This window comes from Alligator mississippiensis, chromosome 15, assembly GCF_030867095.1.
Source record: "Alligator mississippiensis isolate rAllMis1 chromosome 15, rAllMis1, whole genome shotgun sequence".
In the NCBI taxonomy this organism is placed as follows: Eukaryota; Metazoa; Chordata; order Crocodylia; family Alligatoridae; genus Alligator; species Alligator mississippiensis.
In genome coordinates this window covers 1,095,495-1,102,504 of record NC_081838.1, presented here as the reverse complement: position 1 = coordinate 1,102,504, position 7,010 = coordinate 1,095,495, and the positions used below count along the sequence as shown (strand labels likewise).

General features: G+C 54.4%; 1 protein-coding gene across 4 annotated transcripts in view; it reads left to right on the top strand.

Annotated features, from left to right (window-relative positions):
* The window catches only part of SUPT5H (SPT5 homolog, DSIF elongation factor subunit), a 30,988-nt gene continuing 23,978 nt past the window's right edge, over nt 1-7,010 (top strand). Inside the window, exons 1-2 of one of the 4 annotated variants that reach the window (XM_059719068.1) lie at nt 1-104; nt 3,318-3,505. The gene's annotated coding sequence lies outside the window, so the exon portion shown is untranslated. Of the gene's footprint in view, nt 105-3,317; nt 3,506-5,887; nt 6,011-7,010 lie in introns of those variants that run through there. The other 3 variants (XM_059719067.1, XM_019494484.2, XM_006277739.4) reach the window with 3 other exon arrangements.

Here is a 7,010-nt window from a genome sequence, read left to right as displayed (position 1 = left end):
CCACGCCCAGGGCCGGATCCAGGATTGGGAGAAGGGGGCGCAGGAGCTGCGTCGTCCCGTGTAACACAATGCACGTTTTTCTGCAATCAAACAGAAGTTAAAAGGTTTGCTAAGATGCTGGGGGGTGGGAGGGGTCTCATGCTCTATTATCACCAGGGATCCCGATTAAAAAAATCCCCTGTTTTTGAATTAAAGTAACCCAAAATCCACATTTTTTCCACGATCAAAATGAAACACCAGTATATGTCTATTGACATATTTCAAAAGTATATCTATCTATCTATCTATCTATCTATCTATCTAAAATATAAAAATATATAAAATTATATATGTATATATATATATATATATATATGTATTTCTGTGTATTAAATATATGTGTATATCTATGTATTAAAAAAACACAACCCAAAATCCACCTTTTTCTATGATCAAAATGAAACACCACTTATATGTATATCTACATATTAATGGCGATTCATTTTAATCATGGAAAAAGGTGGATTTTGGGTTACCTTTTTTTAATTTGTAAATTGGGGATTTTTTTTTAATTTTTTTTTAAACAGAGGCAACCAGGATCCCTGATTATTGCTTCTGGCCTTTTGGCTCACTACAAGTATAGGGGGCATCCGAATCCCAAGACCTCCGGGCATGAGCCTGCACGTAGGACGCCTGCTAACGGATTTGGGAGCATCTAAAGTCCCAGGGTGAGAGCCTGGGACAGAGGATGCTCGCAGGTGGTAGTGCCATGCCCGGTGTTTAGACCGATTTGAGATCTGCCTGCTCAAGCAATGCGGTTTTTGGAACGATTGAGTTCTGCTCAATCAATATGACTTGGAACTGATTTGGCTAATATGACCTGCGACACGAAATATATTAAATAAAATTAAAAAATCCAAGTAGAACTATTGGAATGCGCATTGATTTATATCAAAGGAATCAAAACGCACGGCAGAGGGCAGGAAGGGGTTTCCCCCCTGCTCAGACTGGTCCAGACTGGGGAGTTTTGCCTTCCTCTGCAGCAGGGGCACGGCCTTGGCCTGGGGCTCTCCAGTGCCCATGACCCCCCTGGCAGCAGCAGGACGTTGCCCATCATGGTCCCCCTGCTTTCCCCAGGGCAGGGGGAGGCGCAATGCCTGGTGCGGCGTCAGGTTGACAGTCATTTTACAGAGTTTAGCTGCTGGGTTTGTCTGGGCTGGTTTGGGCAGCGCTGATCCTGCCTCCAACACTTTACAGTCAGTCATTTCTACACCTGAGTTAATGTGATTGCACCTGAGTTAAGGTTTTTAGCTAGCCTGCAGGGCTGGGAAAGAGAAGAGAGAGGTTTCCAGGCATGGCTAACAGGGCAAGGGGGCAGAAGAAAAAGGGTAGATTGAACAGTGGAGCATCAGGACTATCAAGAAGGAGAGAGGGTTGTTTATACCTGTGGGGTGAAGAGATTAGCAGGAATCAGGAAAAGGGTATATTGAAGAGTGGAACATCAAGACCATTAAGAAGGAGAGAGGGTCGTTAACACCTGTGAAGAGATTAGCAGGCATCTAGGAGATATCGGGGAGCCATGGAGTCAATTGACTCTCTGCTGCCTGGATAGAAATGCCACCGCCCCTCCCAGGCAGCAGGAATCAAAGGGGGGCACGACTGCAACAGAGCTCCCACCCCCGGCAACACCTGACCCTATGAATCATTATCGGCAGGTGGATCGTGCTAAGGATCAGTTAGATCCCCCCAGATCTGAGGATTAGGGAGGACTCCCCCCACCCAGGTCAAGACAGGTTGCTTCCCCTATGCTGAGCCGCATGGCTCCTTTGCCGAGATCTGGTCAGAGACTGAGCGGGTTTGAGCAGATAAGTGCCCGGGACGCAGAGATCATAGCGTGACTGATCCGTGGGAGGACGCAGACTGGGAGAGACCGGGGTGTCCAAGTGGAGAATGGAGCAGCTGGCAGAGCGCCCCGGCTGATCTCACTGGCGTGGGAATCGCGGCCAAAAAACCGTCTTCGTGGTGAAGCAGCAGCAGGACAGGATCTCGGTAGCTCTGCTGTCGCAGGGGCCGGGCCCGAGGGTCTCGTGAGACACAGTCCTGCGGTCCTGAGACCCGGCGGGGAGGAACCGGCCCAGCGAATCCCTCCCAGGCGGGTGGCCCGAGAGTCCCACGTCCGCACTCCCTTCACAAGCCTCTCTTTGCTTTCTTGGCTTTGACTGGGGATCCTGGTTTTCTCTGCTTAAAAAATATCCCCAATTTTCAGATTTAAAAAAGTAATCCAAAATCCACAATTTTCCACGATCAAAATGAAACACCACTATACATAATACACACGCGCGTATATATGTGTGTGTGCATATGTGCATGTGTCTGTGTAGATGTTTGTGTGTATTTATATGTATGTACGTGTGTATATGTGTGTATGCGGATGTAGATGTAGTGGCATTTCATTCCAAGCATGGAAAAATGTGATTGCCTGGATAGAAATGCCACAGCCCCAGTGGATTTTGAGTTACATTTTTTTAATCCGGAAATTGGGGATTTTTTTTTTGTATCAGAGAAAACCAGGATCCCTGGTTTTGACTCTGGAGAAAAGCCAGAGCCTTTCTTGTGTGGCAAAGAGCTCCGCAAGGGAGCGGGGTTGCACACGCTGGATTCCTCCTGGAAACCCCTGGGTCCGTCTTGCACGTTGCATGCAGGTGCTGGCTCGCTTTATCAGTGCTCCTGTTGCACCCTGCAAAGGATCCGGTGGCCGTCCAGGGGACCCCAGTTGAGAATAATTAGATCTGCGTTAGATCTTAGGGTCAGAGGAAAGTCGGGGTGGAAAGGACTTCAGGAGGTCACATCCAGTGCAAGCCCCGGCCTGGGGCAGGATCAGCCCCATCCAAACCCAGCGTCGAACCTCTGAGCAGCACGACCGTCAGCCCTGACGCCGCACCGGGCATCGCCCCTGCCCCTGGGAAAGCACGGGGGCAACATCCTGGGGTCACGGATGCTGCAGAGACCCCAGACCAAGGCCATGCCTCTGCTGCAGAGGAAGGCAAACCGCCCCAGTCCAAACCAGTCTGAGCAGGGGGGAAATCCCTTCCTGCCCCGGTGCAGCCTGAGCGCAGGGGCAAGACCCTCCAGCCAGGACCCTGCGGGGTTGGTGCCAGCCGGATCACAGCAAAGCTGGGCTGGAAACAACCCCACGTCGGGTCCAACCCCCTGCTCCAGGCAGGATCAACCTGGACTAAACCGTCTCCGCCCGTGCGCGTCGCCCCTGCTCTGCAAAGCGCCCAAGGGATGGAGACGCCGCCACTTTTCTCTTGACCGTCCTCTGCTTCCGCCTCCAGGTCCTGCGCTCTGCCGCCTCCGTCATCTGCTCACGGTTTGTCCTCGGGGGAGTTTGTTATCAGAGACCGCAACGAGCACGACGCGGGGCAGGAAGGCCTTGCAGGTCGCTTGCAAAACCTGCCTCGTTCCCGGGAGCCGCGACTAGACCTGCCCCAGGCGACGCTCGTCCACACCTCCCCGCCCGGAGGTAAGGCAGGAGCGGGGGCATTTCGGCCGTGCATTGGGAGCTGGCACACGCCCGCGAGGGGCAATCCCGGGTGTCTTTTTTGGAGCCGGTGTTTTCCCGTCTCGCCTGTCCTAGGGTAGTCCGATAGTCTCATCCCCGGGTTTTCCTCTCCGCCCCTTTGAATCTTCTCCGAGGTGTATTAAAACCCTCCCGGGTGGAGCTGCCCTTCTGCCAAGAGCAGCGGTGCTGAGCCGTGCAGCCCCGCGGCCTGCATGAATGCCGTGGGGCTGGTCCATGGGCCATAGCCCCTTCACGAGGTCCTGCGCCAGTCTCGCGTGGGTGCCCCCATGCAGCGCTCGGGCGCTGGTATCTGACCCCCGGGGTCTAGAAGTGTAGCAGCAGGAGAGTGACCGTTTGCACGGCCACCGGGTATCTGGACCGGGCTGACCCTGGAGCCGGGACGTGTCTGGGGCACCCTGGCCCTAGAGGGGCTGATTTCGCTGCCCTCCAGATGGGCTCTGACCCATCCAGCTGTCCCGCTCTTTCCGCCCACAGAGCCAGGCTGTCCAGGGGATGGGGCAATCGCTGCCCTGCGGCTCAAGCTATTTAACCTTTCTTCCAGCTTCTGACCTCAGCTTCCTCTTGGGTTTTTTTTTCCCAGGCGAAAGCAGGGCCGGCGCGGGCTGGAATGTGTCATATTCTTTTGATGGCTGCCTTGTGCTCTGGCGAGTCCTGCCAGGCTCGGGAAGCAAAGAGGACCGATCCCAGGGCAGTTTCCTTTCCCGGGGAGGCGCCAGGACTACACCCAGGGTCACCCCGGGGGCTTTGGGTTTTATCCAGAGGAGCCCAAGAGAAGCCAAAGCGAGTTCCTCTGAACTAGACTGAATTAAACTGAATTAGTTTGCCGGGAGAATGACTCATCCGGCACCGTTACCAAGAGCCAGAGGCACGCGTATGTCCTCGCTGCCGCGTGGGGAGGTCTCGGGGCCCCTCCCAATCCGTCCTCGTGGTCGTGGCCTGGTCCAGACTCCCCCCGCCTCTGCGTCTCGTACAGCTCGGGTTCAAATACCCGTCTTCCCGCCCAAGAACACGCACCAGGGATCCTGGTTTTCTCCGATTTACAAAAAGATCCCCAATTTTCAGGTGAAAAAAAGTAACCCAAAATCCACACTTTTCCGTGATCGAAATGAAGCGCCACTAATATAAATATATAGACATCCGTCTACATAGATATCTAGATATCGATCTATATCTACATATCGCTATCTATAGCTACATCTACGTATCGATATCTATCTCTATCTAGATATCGATACATAGGTATCGATTGATCTCTATAGATATAGTGGTGTCTGATATCGACCATGGACAAATGTGCATTTCGGATGACTGTTTTGCACCTGAAAATTGGGGATTTGTTTTTATTCGGAGAAACCCAGGATCCCTGACGATCACTCGGGCAATGGAGCGGGGATCCCGACTCACGACCTGCACCCCTTGCGCTCGCCGGATGGAGCCGTGGGTGCGATCCCTGGGCGCGTGCAGGTGGCTGGGATTGGGACGGGTGCTCCTAGGGGCAAGGAAAGGGTGAGGGGGGTGTGCGCCCCCGGGGCGGGTGATGGGGGTCGCGGGGGGCCCAAGCCTGGCTGGGCGAGCAGAGAATTGCTGCTGCCTTCAGAGCGCAGCTGCCAGCGCCCCGAACGCACGGAGTTACCCCGGGGGGGCAGGGGTGGGTACGGAGGGGGGGGCACCTGGGGGGTGAAAGTGTGTGTGGGGGGAGCAGCAGCCTGGAGGCTGAATAAAGTCACGTTTAGGAGCTCGTTAGTGCTGGGGCTTTTGTCTTGGGCATGGGGGGGGGGGGCAACTGGACCCTGATGCTTTCAAGCCTCCCCCCCACACCGAGGGGGGGCTGCTCCTTTAATTTTCAGCTGCTCCTTCAATGGTCCACCCCCAGGGACTGCCCCTTTAATACCCCATCTGCTGTTCCTCCTCCGACTCCTCCCTAGATCTTGCCCCTTTAATACCACCGCCCAGAACCTGCCCTTTTAATGCTCCATCTCTAGGGGCTGTCCCTTTAATACCACCCCCAACTTGCTTCCCCCTAAGAACCTGCCCCTCTAATGCCCCAGCTCCAGCTCTGCCGCTTTAATACCCCACCACCTGTCCCCCCAGAACCTGCTCTTTTAATGCCCCATCTCTCGGTGGATCCCTTGAATGCCCACCCCCACAAGCCTGGCCCTTTGCTACCCCCACCTCCCCAGACCCTGCCCCTTTAATGCCCGCCCCCTCCCTTGGCTTGCCCCGTTAACACTCCTCCCTGGGCCCCGCCCCACTTTGCCCGCTCGCTCCACCCTCCCGCCCCTCCCCTGTCTTGTCCCATCCCGGCCACCGTACAAGCGAAACCACTCTTCCTCCCTCACGTGACTCTGGTGTCTTTCCCCACTCTCGCGAGACTTGGCTGGCCGTGTTTCGAGGTAGGCGGCAGCGGCCGGCCGCGCCGGGGCCTGCGGGAGCGGAGCGGGGCCGGTAAGGGGCGGGGCGGGGCGGGGAGCAGGCCTTGCGGCGGGGGGAGACGCGCTGACCTCTGACTCGGAAGTTGTCCTGCCCCCTTACCCTCCCCCCCTTCCGGGGGGGCTCTCTTGGCTTCGAGGCTCCGTCCCCCGTGACCGTAAAGCCCCCCCCCGACCTCTGACCCCTGGCCTATGACCCCAGCCCCCCAGGGCCTGAGCTGTGACCCCTGCCCTGCCTCCCCGCCGCCCTGCTCTGTGCAGCCAGGTGACAGGTGTGCCCCCCCCCCCACGTACTTCATCCTCCGTCCTGCCCCCCCCCCCCCCCCCTCCCCCCCCCCCCCCCCCCCCCCCCCCCCCCCCCCCGGCCCCGGCTCCTGGTTTCCCTGGTTTAAAAAAACCCCACATTTTTGGATGAAAAAAAGTAACCCAAAAGCCACATTTTTTCCTGTGACGGAGGTGAAACGCCACGGATACGTTTAGGGATCGGATCTCGCGGCAGAGGTGATATCATCCTTTATTAAGCCGGCGGGAGTTCTGCTTTAAAAAAGTGTCTTTTTATCGCAAAAATCTGCTTGGTTTCATAAAAGTGATCATCATCTCTAACCGCGAGTTTTGCCCCTAGATCGATTTGGATACACCTGATACCTGGCTCAGATATTGGGGGGGGTTTCCGGATTTCATTTAGAGTTTTTCCGGATTTTATTTAGAGGTTTTTTCCAGATTGAATATATTTAGATTTTTTTTCTGGATTATTTATTTAGATCCCCCCCCCCCCCCCGATTTATTTAGATTTTTTTCCAGATTAATATATTTAGATTTTTTTCTGGATTTTATTTAGATTTCCCCCCGGATTTTATTTAGATTTTTTCCAAATGAATATGTTTAGATTTTCCCCGGATTTTATTTACATGTTTTCTGGATGAATATATTTAGATTTTTTTCCGGTTCTATTTAGATTTTTCTGAGGAATATATTTAGATTTTTCCCCGGACTTTATTTACATGTTTTCTGGATGG